At 35.6% G+C, this 23484-nt stretch overlaps 1 long non-coding RNA gene across 1 annotated transcript; it reads right to left on the bottom strand.

Annotated features, from left to right (window-relative positions):
* Positions 1-2390: 2390 nt before the first annotated feature.
* LOC145688322 (uncharacterized) lies at positions 2391-23484 on the bottom strand. Its single transcript, XR_014131871.1, has 3 exons — positions 23195-23484; positions 4348-4506; positions 2391-3193 (listed from the first exon to the last, which is right to left on the bottom strand). It is a non-coding gene; the product is annotated as an uncharacterized LOC145688322 (long non-coding RNA).

The following is a 23484-nucleotide window of genomic DNA, read 5'->3' on the forward strand; positions in this document are numbered from 1 at the left end:
TCATCTCAAATGTTCATGTTAACACATTGTCAGGGATGTCTACGTCCTTAATATAGTCATTTCCCACTTTTATTAGATAACCTTTTTAGTTTGATTTCATGTATAATCATCTTCCACGCATTGTCAACAATATTTTGTAAGCTACCGTGGTACATGACTTGATTGTAGAGTACTCATCTTTGGTGAAAGGGGTTCCTGGTTCAATCTAAGGCCAAATGAGTTTGTAATTAACATTCCGTATCCGTGGGGTTTTGGGGTACTCTAGTTTCCTCCATTTCGTCCATTCTCCTTCCACCAATTCTTCCATAATCATTCACTTTCATTATAAATATTTATTTAACACAGGGCGTACATGTCAGACATTAAAGGTAAGGTTTAATTTAGTTCCATTTTGTTCACTAGATTCGTTCAGTACTGTAATTATTGCAGTCATTCACCAAGAATTATTCTGTCAGCATCTTGATTCCGTTTGAGGTATTGAGGTTCTGTCAACGATCTTTTTTCACTTTTTGGGAAATCCTTCCATAGACATCAATAATATACATTTTTCCTAATGGAATATTTGGGAATCTGTCACTTACTTAGGGAAATATCTTACTGCTTCATTTCATATTCCTAGAAAAGATGTGCTTGGACAGAGCATGTTTTAATCACACTCAATTTTAGAAATACACGACTATAAAGATAATTTGTCTACGTTTTTGGCAGCCTGTATCTTCGAAGCGATTCCGATTACATGTTCCAAGCTTTGTGAACGATCTTTGGAAATCTCCTGTATGTGCCTGTTAGTATGTTTTTTGTTATTAATAAATGACATAAAGAGCTTGCTTCATTTTACCCATCTTCTGCTGTTCTCATATTAGAAGGTGCAATTCTGGCTGCATATCGACCAGGGGAGAGGACAGCCAGGTCGAGGAGCAGTAGAGGCAAGAGACTGTGGACAAAGAAAAAAGCAAAGCCTCGTGCCGCATACTTAACGGAAACACGTGCTAATAAGGCCTCCCAAAAAGCCTTGTGATTGAAACATTTGATCAATGCACTCAGGTCCGTCTCTCCTGCCTTGGCTTGGCTGCCCCGTTCTCTGTTCAATATGCAGCTGTCTTAAGTGTCACTGGCATTATTAGCAAGACTTGGCTGATAGATATAAGACAAACCTGCACACTATTCATAACTGATATAATTTCCTAAGTCATGTTTTACGAGTTTGTTGCATTAAATGACTCAGAATTTATGAAAAGGTTAATAGGAAACACTTCCCTCGAGATAAATGAGTTAGGAATAAAAAAAGGTTTCAAGTACATAAGAGTATTGCAAAATACTTTTAAATAACAAACTATAAATAAATATTTACTTTGTAAAATATATTTGAATACATAGTTTGATCTACTTCTTTAATAAATGATAGTTTTCTTTCATTTAGGTATTTTGCTGCTATTTTCTGGATGAAATAGAAGAATTCGTTTGGAAATTAAACTAAATAGTTTTTCGTCCCTGTTTGGATTATTTTCAATGTTATATATTCGAAATATGGTTATATTGAGTCGTTTTGAATATTAGTTCATTTGCTGTAAGTTCAAAATAAATTCTTCATTCTATTCTGCGTTTTAAAAGTTATTTTTGGTTAGTTCCACCTCTAAGAATAACTTTACTATATTAATCTTAGTTTTGTTTCAATGATATTTTGTGTTCGAAAAAGAACAGTACAGGGTTGTCAGAACTAACACTTTTCCGAGTTAAGTTCTATATCATGTAGCCAAGAAATGGAACACTGTTCGTAAACCCGTTATTCAACTGTAGCAAAGAACTTCTAATTGGATATTGGTGAGCGTTCTTCTCTTACTCACAAAAGATCAGAGTAGTAACTCAGATAGATCTGATCTCATTGGAGATGTACGTCTCATATTGTTTTCGTGCTCAAAATGAACCTTACACCCAAATACCTAATTAAAACACAACTTAGAAACTGTATCTTGGTGCAGATTTAGTCCTTATTGATCTGAACATTTGCTTAGTATGACATACCAAGCATATAGATCCAGCATCAATGCCTATGGTTAATTCCTATAACGTATGCAAAACCAGAGAAAATTCTCAAAGTAACGTCATTGAATTTTGTTTCGAGTTTAAGAAGCGTTGTACGTTTAAAAATATATCAATAAGTTAACGATAATTGTATACCCATTTTCCTTTCGAAAGTTCCCCAACCTTGTTCAAAGTACAGGTTCGGAAGAGGTAAAAAGTGTATGTAATTTAAGGTGATTTATGTAATTTAAGGTGAAAATCAACAGCTACCAAACATCTCCAAAAAAAAAAAAAAAAAAAAAAAAAAAAAAAAGGATAAAAGATTTTGAATTATACGTAAGGAAATCTTTAAAAATGAAAACGAACAGTTCAGCTGCTAAAGGACACAATTTTAATCAACTTTATTCCTTTTAAGAAAAAACACAGATGTTAAGCTCAGTTGGATGGATTATCTTACCAGGAATAATGTAGATATTACAGAAGCTAAATGCATCGGACATCCATAGATGATAATTGGATGTTTTGTTAATGTTAACAGCAAAATCTGTCTAATTGTGATCATTACGTCACTGCAAATAGATCATTATTCTGTAAAAGTTGAATTACGAACATTATTTTAAATATTGTATAAAAATATCACGTTATTTTCCCCTTTATTTAGGAATATAAAATTAAGTATATATAACCACAAACTCTGTAATCCTAGTGTTTTGTCTACGTTTAGCAAATAATACTATGGAGGGAGTGATTATATATTTTTCTTCAAACTCAGTGTCTGTTTTGACTCTTATTGGGTAATATACAATGATAATGCTATAACTCATTTAGTGAATAAAAAACACTAGTCACGTTAAAAATAATTAATAAGCATGATTATGAGATATTTATGTGAAAGCTTTAACATGGTGCGAGATGATGAAATATATATTTAGTTTAGTATAACTATAATTCACTATATTATTACTGAGATAACGTTGTATTGACTCTTAAAAAAGCGTAAAATTTGAACGTATGATCAGTTCGACAGATTTCACTATACCACCATTATTCCTCAAAGACAATACTGCAGTATATCAGGAGGTGAAATTAAGATTTATTTCATCACGAGGCATAAACCGAGGATCTACATCTCGTTTGTTCTTGCATCGACCCATGTACTGGAACACATAGCCTGCAAAACAACAAACAAAAGGATTAATATAATTATATTCCTTTCGTATTTATTTGAATTTTGCAAATACGATAAATGCTCGTATTTATATTTACTCAATATTTACTCAATTTATTAACAACAGAAATTTTATTTCATCACTATTTTTTTATACAACTGAAGAAATTCATTAATTTGTATTAAGCATTAGTATAGACATTTTGTGTTCTGGCAGTACTTAGTTTTATTTATATATTTCTTCGTGGAAATTATCTTTAAAATATTAATAATCAAACTGTTCAATTGAAATACAGAAAAATGAATGTTTTCAAAGTATAAAATATTTTAAAAGACGTGTAAACAAGTCTTGAATAGATTTCGAACCTGTTAAACATTGTGAAACTCTACACATAAAACTGAACAGAATTTTGTTTCCTGTTCGAAAGACATTTTCAAAAAAGTGTATATATTTTACATGAAGAAAAACTCTGTAATGAGAAAATAAATAAACTTAACCTCAACTATGTGAAATAAGAAAAACTAAATAAATTTTTTTCATCAACTTCTAGGAAAGAATTGCCTCGGGGTACGTTCAAAATCCACCCGCAAAAGTACCCAGTATCAATTTTGAACACTAGAAACTTACTAAGAATAATGTTGATATGTTCAGTTGCATCAATTGATTCGAATATTTACTTTTCTCAATGTATTTATTCACTTAATCTTTCAGAAGAAAAAGTGTGATTTATTATATGTTTTGGAAATCGAAAAACGATAATGTCAAAAAGCAAATTTTGTATAGTTTTCTTTCAAAACGTTTTAGTTCGATAAAATATCCTGAAGTTAACTTCGCACAAAGTGGAAGGATTAAGCCTAAGATTGGAGTGGAAGGATTATATTTCTTACAAATATAATCTTAAAAATAAATCTCCTAAGGCATACTCATATTTCTTACGTGTGTGTGTGTATCATCAAGATTACTCGGTTCACTCTGCCATATTGTGTTTTGTTTAGAGTTCAGATCTCAAGAAAAAAGTCTTAAATATGTTATCTTGTTTCCGCTAAGCATCTCATTAGAAAAACAAAGGAATACGCAGTAAAAATAAAAATTTTCATAAAAAGTAGTTCTGAAATATTTCTACAAATATATGTGTAGCCTATATATAAATACTCACTTTTTCGATTGCATTTGTTGACGCAATCCAAGACACATCTGCTGCCAAACCATCGATATCTATTGTATTCGTTCTTGGCACAAACAGGAACAAACTCAAATGCACAACCACACGTTGGACACTTCTTTATTGCAAGAACGTGTTCAAATACCATTAGTCCTGAAAAAAAGTACAGTAGATTTTGCTTAATTGAATATTGAATAATTCAAATCACTGAAATTCCGGAAAAGAGTGTTTGTTTTGTTGAAATACATATTAAAAGTAAACACCATGTTTAATAATTCAATTTTTTTAAAGTTTCATTCAAAATTAAAACATCCAAACGCTTTCGAGTTAGAGATACTAATAGTTAATCTGCTCCATTGGCCCCAGGCTCCAAACGCATGTAATGTGTTCTTCTAACTTTCGCTCTGTTCACAAATAGTAGTGAATATTCTTGTTGTGATTAGTGAATGACTATATATATATATATATATATATATATATATATATATATATATATATATATATATATATATATATATATATATATATATATATATATATATATATTTGCATGAACTTGCTCGTGATGAGTTTGAAGAAAAATGTTCAAACTTACTTAAATCGCGTTAATAATCCATTCCAGTTCGGGATAACGGTGAAAGTGTAAAACCTCGTATCTCCACTTTTATGGAATTTTAGATTTTGGTTGCATTCAATTTCCCACATTTAAATCTACATGTGTGCAAAAACTCGTGAACGAAAACACAATAAAAAACATAAAAAAACTACCTTTTTAAAACCTCGTATCGCATTTCTTGCGATAAAAGCAGTACGGTTTTATTCCTCTCCTGAAAACTTTGGTTTTAATGACTTACAAGTTTTTGCACTTTCGTCGTCGAATGCAAAATATTTTGCTATCACTATCCAGAATGTACAGTATGTACATACTGGAAAATTTTCCATCAAGAACTACAATTATATTCCAGAAGAAGCAGCATTTTCTATAACAAAGTTTCCAGAAATATAAACGTTTTAAGAAATAAAGGCAGAAAAAACTTGGACAGTGAGAGGAAGCTTAAAACTGTTTGAAGTCAAGTTTTATTATTATTATTAGATCCGATTTATCAATATCACCTTTCTAGATAGCCAAAACTTATCCTTCCATAAATGACAGAGTGACTTTACTTTGCAAATGGCTATCATAATCCGGTATTCAATGCTCATAGCTTGGAAGAGAGCATGTGTACAGGAGAAATCTGTCATGTCATAACTAACAACCTTAAAGATTTCACGGGAAAGTACGAATGAAATGTATAAAGGAAAACATACATCAGCAAATTAAGGTCAGGCAACAAATGTCAAAAAATCTGAACATGGCTGGAAAACAGACAAGGTTAACCAGACAATCGGGAGGCAATGAGCTGTTAAAGAGATTGTGTGAAAGTGCACCTTGAGAACAAAGAAATGATTTTTATTTACGATTCAAACTGCACGCCAAAAGGAAAAAAAACATTAAATATACATTTGAACCAGAGCACAATTCGCCGTTGGTTTGTCAAATTTAGTTCCAGTGACATGACATTGCAAAATGAACCCCGTGGGCACCGACCATCATCAAGTTCGGATGAACTTGTCACGAACACCGTGGTCGGAAAGTATTCGTGTCATTGGAGACGAGTAAGGTATATATCATAATACCGTCGTTCGATGGCTCCGTGCAATCGGTGAGGTGAAAAGTTGAACTTATTTCTGCCATATTACCTGACAATAAACAACAAGAATCGCCATCTGGAGATGTCTAGTTCTCTGAATGTAAGGAATACCGGGAAATTTTCCGATCAACATGCAAGGTGGTTTCCACAATCCTAAAACATGTTTCTGGCACGACGGTTTGTGGTAAGAGTGATTCATAACGTCTTTCTCCATCGAGACGAAACCATCGCTGGAGATCGTTACAGTGCTGACTTCCATGAAGTCCTTGTAAATTTGCCCGTAAACATCCACCAATGATCAACAGACATGGTATCCGAAATTGTCCCGCAAAGAACCATGCAGACTCTCCATGAGTTGCAGTGAAACACTTCGTCATCTACCGTATTCTCCCAATATCTCTCCAACTGACTACCACTTCTATCAGTATCCAGAACACGTCTTTGGAAAGAAGACCTTCTTTGATTATTATCTGGCGGTGGAACGTGTGCAAGCTTCTTCTCAAAATCTAATTCTTGAAATGTAAATTAATAACTAACTAACTCTATGTCCTAAGGAACCCTGAGGTTGAATGCCGCGTTCACAAAAGCTCTCCACTGACTTCTATCCTTAGCTAACTGCATCCAGTTTCTACTTTGTATTCCAATCTCTACGAGATCCATTTTAATATTGTCCTCCCCTCTGCGCCTAGGTCTTCCTAATGGTCGTTTTCCGATTGGTCTTCCAGTCAAAACTTTGAAAGCATTTCTACTTTCTTCCATTCTAGCTACATGACCCGCCCACCTAAACCTCCTAGACTTGACTACAATAATAATGTTGGGTAAGCGATATAAATTATGTAGTTCCTCGTTATGAAGTTTCCGCCATTCCCCATTCCCGTTCCTCTTGGGTCCGAATATTCGTCTCAGGATCTTGTTCTCAAATACTTTCAGTCTATGTTCTTCCCTCAGAATAAATGACCATGTTTCGCAACCATACAGAACAACAGGCATGATTATCGTTTTGTATATTTTAAGCTTCAAATTCCTCGACAGAATTCGCGACGAGAAGAGCTTTTGAACCGATCAGTAACACGAATTCCCTGCTTTTAGTCGACATTTAATTTCTCCGTGAATATGATTTTCCTCTGTTAATATTGATCCTTGATATTTGAAACTATCTACTTTATCAAAAGTATTTTAACGTATCTATAATTTGCTGTATTCCGGTCCCGACGCACTTCCATGTATTTAGTTTTTTCTGCATTTAGTTCTAAACCCATGTTCCTGCAAGTGTTTAATAAGATCTCTGTATTTCTTTCTATTGTTCTCCTATCATCACCTATTAAATTTACATCATCAGCATATGTCATAACCTGGTGAATACCGTTCAACTGCAGGCCCTGGTTGCTATCTTTGATTTTTCTTATAGCGTATTCCAGAACGAAGTTAAATAATAATGGCGACAACGCATCTCCTTGTTTCAGGCCATTTTCGACATGAAAGCTCGTGGACAAAAACTTTCCTACCCGGACTTTACTTTGGGATTCATTTAAACAGGTCTTAATTAATCTAATTAGCTTTCTCGGTATTCCAAGTTCTGTAAGAACGTTGTATAATGTTTCTCCCTTAAGCGACTCGTGCGCCTTTCTAAAATCAATAAATAGTTGATGTACCGGGGTATTGTATTCCCACTTGTTTTTTCGAGTATTTGGCGAATGGTAAATATTTGGTCGATAGTTGATCGATTTCGTCTAAATCCGCACTGATAATCTCCAATAATTCCATCTGTGTATGGGGTCAATCTTGCTAATAGAATATTTGAAAGGATTTTATAGGATGTTGACAGAAGAGAAATGCCTCGATAATTATTTCAGTCATTTTTGTCTCCTTTCTTGTGAATTGGGACAATGATTGATTCTTTCCACTCTTGTGGCAATTCTTCCTTGTCCCAGATAAGGAGAATGAGTTTGTGTATCTTGTTCCACAATTTCTCGCCTCCAGCTAAAATTAACTCAGCCGGATTTTCATCTACACCCGGAGATTTGTGTTTCTTTAATTTCTTTAAAGCGGTTTCTACTTCTATTCGGTTGGGTTCTGGAATATACGGTTCTGCGGTGTGTATCTTCTTTTCTCCACGCACACTACTTTTTGGTTCGGTGTTAAACAAATCGTCAAGGAAATCTTTCCATCTATTTCACATGCTATCCGTATCAGTGAGAACTGTACCGTCAGATTTCTTTAATATATAAGCACGAGGTTGATAACCTTTCTTAATTTCGCTGATCCCCTTATACATGTCTCGGATGTTTTTGTTTTTACTATTATCTTCAAGTTCCTTAATTTTAGCTTTCAGAAAATCGCGTTTCTTTGTTCTAAAAGTTTTGGAAGTTTCCCGCCTGATATCTGCGAAATTTTATGTAGTTATTTCATTCGGATTTTGTAACCAGCGTAATTTTGCCTGTTTTCTCTTCTCTGCTAGTTTTATGCATTCCTGGTCGAACCATGGTTTGTTCCTACGTATTTCCGCGTGTCCCAATTTTTCTTTTGCTGAAATTTTAATGCTATCTCTAATTTCAATCCAGTTATCCTCAACACTAGTGCACTCCGAATCTTCTAAAACCGAGAATCTATTCGAAACTTCAATCTGGTATTTCTCTCTTACCTGGCTCTCTTCTAATTTCTTTAAATTGAATCTCTCCGTTTTCGGACAATGTATATTACCTTTATTCAACGATAATCTCTCTCGTATTATCGCTGCTACCAGGTAGTGATCAGTGTCACAGTCAGCCCCTCTAAACGACCGAACATCAATTATGCTAGATTGCCTTCTTCTATCTACTAAAACCTGATCAATTTGATTATGTGTTTTTCCGTCTGGTGATGTCCAAGTGTATTTATGAACGTCGCGATGTGGAAATTTTGTACTCTTCACGATTAGGTTTTTGGATGTTGCAAAGTTCACGAGTCTAACACCGTTGTCATTACTTTCCTTGTGCAGATTTTCGTTTCCTATAATCGGTTTGAAAATATCCTCTCGTCCTACCTTCGCATTGAAATCCCCTAATAGAATTTTCATATGGTATCGCGGGAGTTGGTCAAATACCCGTTCCACTTCTTCGTAAAAACTGTCTTTTATATCGTCATCCTTGTCTTCAGTTGGGACATGTACATTTAAAACAATAATATCACACCACCGTCCCTTAAGAGTAATAAAAGAAAGTCTGTCAGTAACAAATTCAACCCGTTTAATTGCTGGTAATATTCGTTTATGAACGAAAACCCCTGTTCCTAACTGGTGATTTTTATTTCCTTCCCCGTAAAAGAACGTAAAATTTCCGGAATTCACAGATCCATTTCCTTCCCACCTAACTTCCTGAACTCCTACTACGTCCATCCTGTATTTCTCTAACTCACTCGTTACGGATTTTAACGCGCCTGCCCTATAAAGTCTTCTAATATTCCATGTTCCGAATCTCATGTCCATTTTCTTTTGCTGAGGTCCGGTCGTGCCAAGTTATCAGTCCTTGTCCGAGGCTTTTGTGAATATTTCTGAACAAGTGCTTTTTTTAAAGGATGAGGTTGTTAGCCTTACCCAAACCCCCAAGCTGGAGGACCACTCCTAGTCGGCTGTCCGCGACTGCTTTTTCAGTATATTCGCAGCTAACCTCTATATCTAGACGCCTTCTCCTTGATCCGCAACCTGAGGGCGCGCCATGCCGTGGTGACAGGAAAACACGTTACACGGAATGTAAATTAATATTTAAATAAAATGTGAAATATGATACGAAAAACGGTCAAACAATATATCTATTTCGTAATAAGATCGTTACTTTAAAGTACTTTACACATTCAAATAAACATTTCATAAAATTCAGCACTTCTAGTAATATCTAACAACAAGTGTTATCTTGTGTGCTCATTGTAAAACGAATCAAATATTTTCTTTTATTTGTTACCTTATTCGATATCAGAAGACACAACCAAATGAATCAGTGTCTTGTACTGTAGCTGAAACATAACTTTATCTTACAGTACAATATTTATAATATGTAACATTTCAATGCGCAGTAGTTAAGGGAATGACCTAAAATATGTACTGACTTCCGGGTGGTGCCTATATAAAACCTACGTCATAAACTAATATCAGTCATGAGAGTATGAAGACTCTATCGACATCTTATTCAACAAATTCCATCTCTTTATCGTTCAGTTGATAATTTGACATAACTCATTGTAATTTCATCTATAATTACAGTTTGGAGAAAAATAACAATGTTCAGTTGCTCTTAAAGGAGGGGGGATTATATAGTATTGGGTATTTTGCCCTATATCACGGCAATGGTGTGATAGTGAGACGAGTAATGCACAGCGCAGTAGCAGAAATACATGCACGCGCTGCAGCAGAAATATAGCGTGAAACAGACAAAACAATTTCCTCTTCACCAATCAGCAAATAGTCGTGCGCGCAGTGATACAACATCAAGTTACGCGGTTTGTTTTTACTAGCGCGTGCTACTTTGGTGCACAGGGTCACGAATTCGATTCCCGTTGGGGGAGCCTTGAAATTTGAAAACATTACGGTAGATCAGTTTCCCCGTTATATGGTAGGGTCACGTCTCATATAACTTCGGTGTTGGAAAGGGACACTAAACTTCAACAAACCAACTACATAACGAAGGGGCACTCTATTTTACAACTTCGATAAATTATATGTAATCCCTTCTCTTCTGCTACTCTAAATATGACTTAACAAAGTACATAAACTGTAAAAAAAATTGTAGTTTTGAGGAAAAAAATATCAACGAAAATTCCTGTCCCTGATTCAGAGTGGTTTGTTGTAACATACTCAACTTCTTTTCGAACTATACAATACCTCTAGATTCCTTCATGTGAATCATAATATTTCCTATATTAACAACATTCAAGGATTCTCGTTGTCTATGTGCAATGTGTATGATGAAGACAGACCGATTCTCCCTATGTAGCAGTGTTGCCAATTTGGGGGGGGGAAGTTGCTAAATGTAGGGGATTCAACCTCTAAGAAAGAAACAAGAAATAATTTTTCCGATTTTTTAAAATTACAACTTACAAATCTAGCAACATTTTACAGAAAAAATAACCTATCCAAGTTTGGGAGTGCAGCGTAACCACTCTTCCATAATCTTGTATTGTCATCTGTTACCCTTGCCCTCTAGCGGAGAACAATTCCAACCTTCATGTTCTTTAGTTCGCAGAGCTTCCATTGCGATGCATGAATAATACAGCATTAACGATAGGAACGAGATTAGCTGTTGATGCGTGAATAAAAGCGAGGTGGGTGTTTGTTACATTTGTCCTTTGCGATCTTTTAATTATTCTGAATTTTTTTCTAAATATAGAACATATAACGTAAGTACTGTAGTGTTAATTATTTCTGAACTATTATGGATTCAAAATATGAACAAAAATACCGGAATTGACACGATCCCTAAATTCAAGGATTTGTTACATCCTATTGACAAAGACTTGAGTATAACATATTGCTTATTTTATATCTGTAACTTTAAAACATGCTTATAGACAACGGATTTCACAAATAACTTTTTACCGATGTTTCACCCAAAATTATACTCATTGAAACTCTCATTTAGCGAATCTTTGTGCCAATCCTTTGACAACACTGCTATATGGCTTTTGAAACCGATGAAGGCTTCCGATGAAGACAGATGGAGGCTTCCCTCTTTTCCGATGAAAGCTGTTTTATCTTTCATTTATTTATATTACTGCACCTATATGAAAGATCCACAATAAAATATACTTCTTCGAAGGATAGTGTTGTATAGGTAGGTAGGTCATTTTTTATTTCCTTGTCTTTGGGTTTTTCAGTTGGATATTCCATCATTTTGTTTATTTTGATGTTTGTGTTTTGCCTCTTATTCCCCTCCCCTCCAATTGTTGATTGTTGTTATTTATCCTTGCTCTGCTTCTGTTTTTATATTCTGTATTAGTTGGATACTCAACATTTTGCAATCACAAAGGGAAACTCAGGATAATAGCCAGGCATATCTAGAGTTTTTATAGTCCCGGACTTACATCATCTGTCCCCAAGGAATTGTTCAAAACTCAATATGTCTCGGTTTTTCTCCAAAACATAAGCTAATATCAATTGTGCAATATTTAAAAAAATACTGCTTTTATTGGTTGTCGATTCTCAACTAATAGTACTCAGCTAATAATCTATTTCTTGTCACATACTTTTGACGAGTGTTGACTAAGTACTTAATTAATTCTCATATTTCACCAGAGTGTATCGTTAATTATGGGTCAAATTTCAAAGGACGATGAAGAAAGACAAACGAAGTGATTTAAGATAAGAAATTGTGTTCCGAAAATGGGTCAGTTCTGAGCTATATCCCGCCGAAAATGTACCAAAATAGAACAAAAATGAATATAACTAGATAACAAATTGTCGGAGAAAGGTCGGGTCAAAGGAAATAGTGCATTATTTGACACGGAGATTCGATTCAGGTACAAAGTGATGGGGGAACAGTGGTGGCGCAAGAGAAGAATCACAGAAATGTACTGTATTGCTATCGGAGCGTTGGGAAAAGGGCCAGTGAGAATTGACAGTGATTCAAGAGACCATAACAAAGCAGAAGGCGATTTGCGGGCGTCACGAAATCGGTATCACTTGTGGCAGTTGACAGGGGTGCGGCAGAATGTGGGATCTCAAAGTCCGGATATCACCGAAGGTTGAGAGCGATCCTAGGAAGCAGAATCCTTGGAGCAAGAAATATGTATGGCATAAACGACAACGGAGTGACGTAGGAGGTCGGGTGCAGCAATCGTACAGTGCGTGTATGGTAATGGAGAACGACACATATTAAAGATAGACAAGACTGACAATTATTCTGGTAGAAAGAGCAAATGTACTTACATTAACAACAGATGCTCAAAACCTCGTCCCCTGGTATCGATGCACACATGGCATCGCCGTAATAAGTTTTGTCTCATCCTCTCGAAGATGCCTGGTTTCGTGCTAATCATATCACATTCAGCGAGGATTCGAGCAAGGATGGTTTCTTCTTTCTTTAAAGGTGTATCGTAAACGAGAGATTTTGCATAACCACACAAGAAGAAATCAATTGGGTTCAGGTTAGGGGATCGTGCCAGCCAAGAAATAGCACTTCTCCTTCCGATCTACCTATGCGGAATGGTCAAGGCACTGACGAATGGAATGGAGGGCTACTTCAAAGTGTGCTGGGGCCCCGTCGTGCTGAACCCACATACGTTGACGAACATCAAGAGGTACATCTAATAATTCAGGGAGTGTTTCTTGCTCGAACAATGCGTACAATGGTACAGTTAAGCGAAACGGTAATAGATATAGTCATATAAGCTTGTCACCGACTATGTCTACCTAGATATTACCCCAAATCTCTGTTGATGTCCATACACAATGGTACCATGGGGATTTTTGTCGGCCCGCACATAGATATTCCGGCTATTGAATACATCCTCTCTCGTAAAACAGGCTTCATCTGTGAAGAGTATCGCGGTATGAAACTGGTGTCGTGCAAACAGCGCTGGACTACCCATTCACTAAACACCACACGGGGTGCAAAGTCTGTAGAATGCAGGTCTTGGATGATAGGGTTAATTGTTGTTGTAGGAGTGCTCTCCCACCCAGTACTGTGATCAACCTCCACTTCATGTGCTAATGCTATAGTGCTTTTCGAAGGTTATTCTGCCACACGATCAAGAACCTTTCTTGGAGTCCTGGATGTCCGTGTCCTTCCGTGGTCGTGAGGTAATGAGCGCCAGTGTCCTGTTTCCCGTAAATGCCGAAATAGCCTCGGAAACATGGAGTACTTTGGATGTCGCCTGTCTGAATACCTGTTGTGATATAACCTTGCAGCTGCACGACTGTTTCCATTAGCTAGCCCATAGACAAACACCATATCTGCAAGTTATTCAAACCTGGGTGTCGAATGACGCTTTTAACAAGACGAAACGTGTTTTGTTATGGATTACTAAACAGGGCTTTCAAGAAAAGATTTATGCAAGATTGCGTGTGGAGCATTGTACTTGTCACAGCGTCGAGAAAGATTAATAAAACGCACCTTGAAGCTATTGGTGGAATATGAAACTAAGAGAAACCCGAAGACACCAGTACAATGATGTCGTCGAACACGAAACCTTACATGATTTGGGATGGACTCCACTACTCCTGGATTCAGATCTGCGTGCTTTACCACGAAACCACGATGCATCAAGGATGATATTACCTAGGTAAAAGGGAATGTTTACATATCAACGATGTTCGAACTGTGGGGTACAGGAACTCTTGTGTCTAAAGGTCGCCAAGTCTAGTAGACTATTGATAATGATGATGATGATAACTTACCCGGGGCCGCGGTGGCTCAGTGGTAGAGCGTTCACTTCTGGTGCTAGGGGTTCCGGGTTCGATCCCAGCCCCCGCCAAGTAAACTTTGTGGTTGACCAACACCGTGTGCGTGGGTTTTCTCGGGGTTCTCCCGTTTCCTCCCACTTTCTTCATTCCACCATTTCATTCATCACTCATCATCACGGTCTCCTTTAGCCTAACCGGCATAATCGTGGGACGTAAAACTCAAAGATTTCATTTCATTTTCAAAACTCACCTCCATTTGTACTATCAGTAGCTGGTGCAACCTACTTTGAAACTACTGTAGCCATGTCTTTAACAAACGAATACCACTGTGTACATCCTGTATTTATGTTGTTCGCTCGCGATATTTCAAACGGTTCTTCGTACAAGAATTACAACACAGCTTCCACGTCGGACATTTGACTCCGGTACGAAGAGTATGTCCATTTCCTGTGAATATACCCTTATGCCTCCGCTATTCCTAATCGATTTCTACCTTAATCGAACCTCCAGATCCAATAATGCACAATTTCCTTTCTCCGACAACTCGTTCTCTCGTTCTTGTTCGTTTGTATTAGTTAATTGCAGTTTTGGGCGGGCTATAGCTCGGGATTACTGCATTTCCGAAATAGGGATCCGTCTCTCGAAATGCTTTCTATGTCCTTTTTCATCCTCCCGGTACGTTTTACCCAATGTTTCCGATTCCAACCAGTGCTGTCATATGAGCCCTTCTCCCTTGCTCCGCCTGTTTCTAATCGATTTGTACCTGAATCGAATCTCCAGGTCCAATAATGCACTATTTCCTTCGACCCGACCTTTCCCCGACAATTCATTCTTTAATTCTATTCATTTTTGTTCTATTTTGGTACATTTTCGGCGGGATATAACTCAGAACTGACCCATTTTCGGATAACAACTTCTTATCTTAAATCACTTCTTTTGTCCTTCTCTGTCATCCCTTGAAGTTTGACCCATCATTAAAGATACACCCTGTGTATGCATTCAAAATGCAAGTCGTTCCTTAGAAACGAATTATCTCATTAGGCGTTTATGTTAATAGAAAGTTTTTTTTATTTGTAACATTAAATAATATAGAGGGAGAATTTCTTTGTCAGTTCAACAAATTTTGTTTTATATTTTTCTAGGTTTTATATTTTTCTACATCACGACCTAGAGAGTGACCGCGATGCTGAATTAGTGGTCGCGATAATAAACAACCGAGTTCGTTTTTACATCGATGTTCACTGGAAGCATCGCTGCGGCTCGTGTTCTTATTGGTTCTCCCTGAAAAGCTGCACGGAATAAAATCTCCATTTGTTCAGAATTTCGTCTCCAGAGAAGGTGTATGTCTATGCTCTAGAAGTTTTGCTGCACTGTTATGAAATACATATTAACAGAAGTAGTGAGAAATGTTCTACCAATATGGAATAAGAGGGACAAAGAACATCATAATAGGCACATTTTAAATAGAGAATGGAAGAAAGTAAAAACTCAAATGAGAATGCCATGTAGGCTATTCATATTTATTTGAGAAATATTCCTGTAACTTATTATTATATAAGGCAGTGGTAGTTACGGAAGGAGGGTTTCGGGCTGAAACCCTTACATACGTCAGCTATATGTTACATATGTCCATTTGTATGTAACACCTTGACCACCTATATATAGTTTTGTTTGTACGGAAAGTATGTTTGTTCGGAACACATTTTTTCATTTATACGTCTGCTGTATTTTAAGTTCAAAAACTACAGGATTTACCCATGTAACCTACGTTTTTACGTACACCACATACATGTTTTTCTTTGTGTATCAAGATGCTGTCAAAACCAAAAGGCACTGCAACAATTTGCCTTACATCGAAACACTGACATGCTTAATGTGATTTCTCAGGCTAAAGTGTTTGTGGAAAGTTGAGCAGCCAAGCAGTGGCGTGTACAGAGGACTTCCCTAGACCATTAAAAAAAATAAGTTAATGTATGTACAGTATTCTTTCTCTTCATTGTAAGTTTTACATGTATTAATTCATAGTAGAAATAAATATTAAAATTGACTAAGGTAGTACAGTATCTTATTTTATATATCCATTATATACATGCACTTATTAACATAGGTGTACCTTCAATAACCGGAAACCTGTCTCTAATTTTTTTTTTTTTTTTTTTTTGCTGGTTCCGTTCGATTCCGCTAAAAACACGTTTTACTGTATAAGAAATTTGAATTACGTTATTATTATTTTATAAAGTAATATATTATTTAAAGATGTTATTAGATTAAGGAAAATCGGATGGTAAACGATATTTTGTTTTGATTGAAGGAAGAAAACTTCAGAAAAAAATAATTTTCACAGGACCCTGACTTATTTATTTTTTTTAAACATAATCTTAGAATATCTGTTAACAAATCATGAATAGGCGTGTTTTGAAGGAAAAAATTCATTTACACAACAATGGTACACGTACATAGTTATATCCGTGGTCTTAATTTTGGGTAACCAGTAAAGGTAATAAGTAAGGCCCGGATTTTTATGTAGTCCAAAGTACCGAAATATGTACATAAATATGTTGCAAAAATCAATGAAATATGTAAGAAATATGTTTAAAATATGAAAATATGTAAAAAATAATTTTTCGTGTTTATTTTGTGTCTGTGCTATTTTCTTAGCTAATTAATATACTGTAACATATTTATGTAATAAAAGCTAACAAGTGTAAATAACTTCCTACAGATACGTACAAATTTTCAGAAGAAACAAATGAAAATATGTATAAAGAGATTAAAAAATCACATTATTGAACATATAAACACACACAAAAAAATATGTATTTAAACAAAAGGCACTTACTTTTGGGACGAACAATGAACCACTAAATAATTTTACGCAATGGAAAAACTTTGTCACTAACTTGTCACTGATACGTTCAAATTTTCACTAAGAACAAATAAAATTGTCTCGTGGAGAAATGAAAATCACATTATTGAATATCAAAAGAGAAAAAAAAATATTTAAAAGAAAGAAAGCTTCCTTTGGAACTTTCAAATTTATAACTGCGCGTTTGAAAACTTCACTAACTTTCGATAGATACGTTCAAGCTTTAACAAGGAACAAATAGACTTTGTAAACACATTATTAAAAACACATTATTGTATATCAAAATAGAAAAATCTTCAAAACAAAAAGCGCTTACTTTCCAGACGAAAAATAAACCACTAAATATTTTATATAATGAACTGCGTATTCAAACACTTAGTGTTACTAACTTGACACAAATACGTTCATTTTTTTTTTAAAAAAAAAGGAATGAAATTGTCTAGTAGGGAAATGAAAATCACATTATTGAATATCGAAATAGAAAAAAAATATTTAAAATAACGAGCGCTTACTTTCGGAGCGCACCATGAACCACTAAGTATTTTATATGATGGTATTCGAAAAATTCTCTAACTTGCCACAGATACTTCAAGCTTTTACTAGTAACAAATGAAATTGTCTCAGAAAAAATGAAAACCACATTATTGTATATGATGAAAAAAATCTTAGAAAAAAAGCGCTTACTTTGCTGATGCTCAATGAACCACTACATACTTTTCCAATTGTTCAGGAGCTAAAGAGAGTCGTTGGTCTGTCAGGATCCTTTTATAGGCTGAGAAAGACCTCTCCACGTCGCAGGAAGTGTCAGGCGCGAACTTCAGCAAATGACATTGCCCAGGACTGATTTCCTCAGGGGCCTCCGTTTCTTCTCCATCCAATATCCTGCATTCAGTCCTCAATGTTAGGTATGCTGGATTCCTCTTCAAAACTGACTGGAACTTTCGGGCAATTTTCGCACCTGTTTCTCCCTGCACAATGTTGAGTTTCTTGTTTTTCCGTAGAGGTTGCACATACAAGAAAAGGTGAGAAAGCCAGCCAACTGTATGCGTTTTAGTTTGTTTTGTCGGCACACACCCGAGTGGCGTCTGCTTGCAAAGGCAATAAGCACAAAAATCCTTATATTGTTTTCTTTATTTATGTATAAGAAAACAGATTTTTTTTTCAGGATTGGAAGCGATAACTGACTTTTTTTTTTTTTTTTTTGCATATTGTAGAGTGTACGATTTGGTTTAACCCAACTTTCCCTCAATGCAAATCGGTTGAACAAAGTGAGAGAAAAAATACAGATAATTAAATAAAGTACTTTTTGAGTTATTACATATATAGGCCTATTTTTATTTGTGTATTATTTAAAGAAAATTAGCGAAAAGGAGCAAGGAAACTGAATTTATGTAAAAATATGTACAGTAGACGGAAAATATGTAACAGACTTCAAAATATGTAAAAATATGTAACGTGATTGTGGTTTATATGGCTCCTTACTTCGTAATTTGCGAACATTTCATATTTTCACCAGCTTACATACAAAGGAAAAAATATGTAAAAACATAAAAATCCGGGCCTTGGTAATAAGATTAGAATAAAACCTAAGTATTGGTTCAGGTTCCACTTTAAGCAGTAGGGTTTCAATAAGTGTTTCCCAACAAACAAGGAATTTTCCATCTCGTCTCGAGATGAGATGAGAAGAACGTATTTATGTTCAAGGCGATAGAGAAATTTGACGAGTCTTTGTGAGGGCAACAGAAGTTCACTCAAGTCATAGAGATCTCAAACACCATTTCAGTGGTACGTGATTCACAGCATAAAAACTAAAATTGATAAAATGATAATACGAACATAACAAAGAGCATTTATCAAAATTTAAAGATACGCAAGACATTTGAAAATAGATTAGAATAATATACATTGTTTAAATGTTGTTATATCACATCCTTCGTGGATCTCCCATGACACAGAGGGATTCTGGTAACTTCTAGATAAAATTAAGAAAAATCTTGGCATACATTTTGTACGTAAACTTACGAAACGAGACAAGAAAAGCTTTTCTAAAATCGAGACGAGATGAAACTTTTACATCATTTGCGACATTATTTCTCTTCTCATGGGCAACACTAGTTCCATTTCATAAAGAATCAGTGCCGGAAAAAAGCATAAAACTCCAATCAATCTATGTATATAGGAAAGAAGCTCAATTTAAAATCCAAACTGCATGAACTCAAACGTGAATTGAACCTGGATCTTTCGTGCCGTAAACGCTTGTGTTAATCGTATAACTATGAAGGAGTCCTTGAATGAGTAGTTGATATTGAGTTTAACGTTCTATTCAGCTCCAGGCTATATGAGACAATTACCTATAGCTTAACGTGGGATTTATATAAGCTCTCACCGGGAATCGAACTCTCGACACCCACGCCAAGGGCGTGTACGCTAATCATATAGCCTCGAGGGAGGAGAAAAGGAGGAAATATTTTATAGCATTCATCATTATAAAGAATTAAAGTTAGATATTAAAGAAAAGTGAAATTTCATCATGGATACTTTATTTATTACATCACTGCACTTGGAAATGAATAGTGTGCTAAAAAAATCTCTGTAGTAATTTTTCTTTGAAGCTCGTTTCGGGGTATATAATGAAACTAGTCTTCGGCTAGCTGAGGGCTTCGCCCCAAACCCTCGTATTTGCTTGACCTACGGCCTTGCCTTGCATATCCCTAATGTAACTCTAATCTTAAGGGAATTGGAGATATGGTCACATTATTATAACAATTTCAATTCCCACCCGTTTTCTTCTCTTCCAAGCAAAACATTAAAAAAAAAAATGCTGAAACACGTCTTTAATTATTTTAAAATAAGAGAATAAACACAAATTTTCATGCCCCTAATTGTAATGGATTTCGAGATATGATCACCTTATTTTAGCAATTGTAAACATTATTTTTTCTTCCCGCCTTTTTTATCCCTTGTAGGGGAAATATCAAATAACGCTGCAACTCATCATTATTTATTTTAAATGAAAATTCAAAATATCAAGTTTCATGTCTGTAACCCAGTAATCGCCAAACCGTTGATCGTGAGCTACTAGTAACTCTCGGGTACATTTTCGGTAGTTTTTTTTTAAGTTCATAGTTCTTTTGGTTGGTAGGTCATAATAGAAAATGAAATGAAATTTTTGAGTTTTACGTCCCACTGTTATGCCGGTTAGGCTAAAGGAGACGGTGATGATGAGTAATGAATGAAATGGTGGAATGAAGAAAGTGGGAGGAAACGGAAGAACCCCGAGAAAACCCACGCACATGGTGTTTGTCCACCACACAGTTCACTTGGTGGGAGCAGGGTTTGAAGCCGAGACCCCTAGGTCATAATAGAATTTAAAAACAGTACGATAGCTCAGAAGCTTCATAAGTTCAGTGACCATTGCTCTAACCTATACGAATTTCGAGATATGGCCATCTTATTTTAACAATTGCAACCCACACTCTTTTTTTTTTTTTTTCAACCATCTTTTTTCTTCCTTGCTAGGGCAACTATCAAAAACGCTGAAAGGCGTGTCTTATCGCTTTAAATGAGAAGTTCATATACCATATTTCATGTTTCTAATATTCAGAGATTCCGAGATATGGACATTTGAAGATTATAATTGCCATCCCTCTTCCTGTCTTCCCCATTGAACTTCCAAAAATCATTCCTTAGTTCGACCTTACGTCACAAATCCTATCCGTGGATACATTTCAAGTTTCTAGCTTAAGCTGTTTGGCTTGAGCGTTGATCAACCAGTCAAGACTTCTTCTTTTATCTATAGAGATTAGTATTTTCAAAGTTTTAGTGCATATTGATTGTTTTGTAGAGTTAAAGAGTCAAGAATACGCCATATTTTCTCTCAACCGGCACTGAAGTACCGTAAAATTGTCTTGTTACTGTGTACTAGCATATCTATCATTTGTAAATGTCCAGAGAAATTTCTTTTCAAGCCCTCTAAATTATAAATTTTATGTTAAAATCGGTTTAATGATTTCCATGTAATATGCCATTTTAGGGTAAGAGAATGAGATTTACCTACAACTCGAGTCCGATGCGGGAGAATTCATTTAGAGACGACTGTGGGGGAATGAAATGAAATCTTTGAGTTTTACGTCCCACGTTATGCCGGCTAGGCTAAAGGAGTCGGTGATGAGAAATGAATGAAATGGTGGAATGAAGAAAGTGGGAGGGAACAGGAGTACCCCGAGGAAACCCACGCGCACGGTGTTTGTCCACCACAAAGTCCACTTGGCGTGAGCTGGGATTGAACCTGGGACCCCATGCACCAGAGGTGAACGCTCTACCACTGAGCCACTGCGGCCCCCAAGAGACGACTGGGGAAAATTTGTTACAAGATACTGTAATGGTTTTCAATGATATGGGTGTAACTAGCATTTTTGTGCCCAAGGAAGCATTTTTGCCAGTTTAGTGCTAGTCATCTTCCAGACATAATATGTTAATTTGTAAAACCTAAAGGTTTTTTTTTTTTTTGTAATCACTATAACGTTGACTGATTTTTTTTTTTTTACATGAAATGTTATGCTGAGCAACAAATATTTTTATTTTTGATCAAACTTGATTTTCGTGTGCTTCGAGCTTCTTTTCAGAATCAGACTATGATAAGCAGTCTTCACAGCTTAAGGCGATACCAAATCCACGGATGTTCTCATTGTGGATTTATGAGGAGATTTCCAGCTAGCTATTCAGTAACTCTTATAGAGTCCTTGGTCAAATTTGCACTGATATATACGAGAAAAACTGCTAATATATTAAACATATATATATATATATATATATATATATATATATATATATATATATATATATATATATATATACTAACTAATTACAATATAAGGAGCAATATCTTTTTTTTTTTTCTTTAAAGGAACTTCTAGTCACTAGCGGCATTTCAGATTTGGCTTCGGATGACAGGGGGCAGAATATTCACAAATATAAATAGAGTTCTACATTTTTCGTTAGTAGGAGTCTATAAAACTATTAAAAATATATTTTTCAGGCAGGGCCGTAACTTGTGGGGGCAGGGGGCAACTTCTCCCCAGGGAAGCTCCCCACCGTTCGAGGGGGGCCCACTTTAAGACAAACTTTTCTTACTACATATATGATACGAACATGAAATTATAAAGGAAGTATGCAACAAGTTCACTAGAATACATAAACTAAACAGCACACAAAAGGTAAAAAAGACAAAAATGAGTCGCGGGCGCATTTCAGTAAAAATATCTATTATTATAGGCACTAGAAAAAATATTTATTCGTAGAGCTTTGAGATTTGTCAATAATGTTCCCTTAATTATTTTATCATGAATGAAACATACCCAGGGGCATAACAAACGGCCCGCAGATCTTGCAGTTCGGGAGGGCCCACAGGCTCCGAGGGGGCCCATAAAGAGTAAGAGTAAGATGGAAAGAGATGACCCAAGAATTAGAAAATCTTTTTCTAGGGGATCCAAATACGCGTATTAATGCTTGTCCCCCCCCCCCCAGAAAAAAGTCTAAGTTACGGCGCTGATCTCAGGAGGGAGAGCGGATATCTGTCTCATCCCAAAATCGCGCCACTGCATCTAGTATGTTTTCCTTAAAATAAATAGGGTCTAAATATATTGAAGAATTTATTTAATGTACTTTCCGAAATGCGTGATTTTGAAAGCATGCCTCTTTCCTAGTATATGCAATGTTAGCAAGCAGTTTTTTTTTTCTTTGATCTTAATAACTACTATTGATTAAAGTTCAAAAATGGGAAACGAGACTTATATTCATTCGAGTGTTGTGTTCATTCAGTGCACGCCCAGGAGTTAATAACTGCAATATTATTTTTATGACGAATTAGCAAAAATCTGTCGTTTCTTGCTCATTAAACTATAAAATACTTACCAACGAAGAATAATATTACGAAAGTCCGATTCATTTTGCAGCTGTTAAATTGTGTCTCTGAAGCGTGGAACACCAGTTGCTCACAACACGTGTAAGCACCACCACTTTTCTGCGCGCTTTGCTCAACAAAATTGAAACGGATACTGTTAAAAACGCGACTATATAGTTAATTATTCGTATTTGCCTAGTGACCTCTAGAGGCTCATTTCCTGTTTTCGTTTATTAGCTCCATCACGAACTATAAAACAATTTATAATCCACGATGATAAGATAGAAAACAACTATCACTT

Source organism: Thermobia domestica, chromosome 1, assembly GCF_964235325.1.
Source record: "Thermobia domestica chromosome 1, izTheDome1.hap1.1, whole genome shotgun sequence".
Classification (NCBI taxonomy): Eukaryota; Metazoa; Arthropoda; class Insecta; order Zygentoma; family Lepismatidae; genus Thermobia; species Thermobia domestica.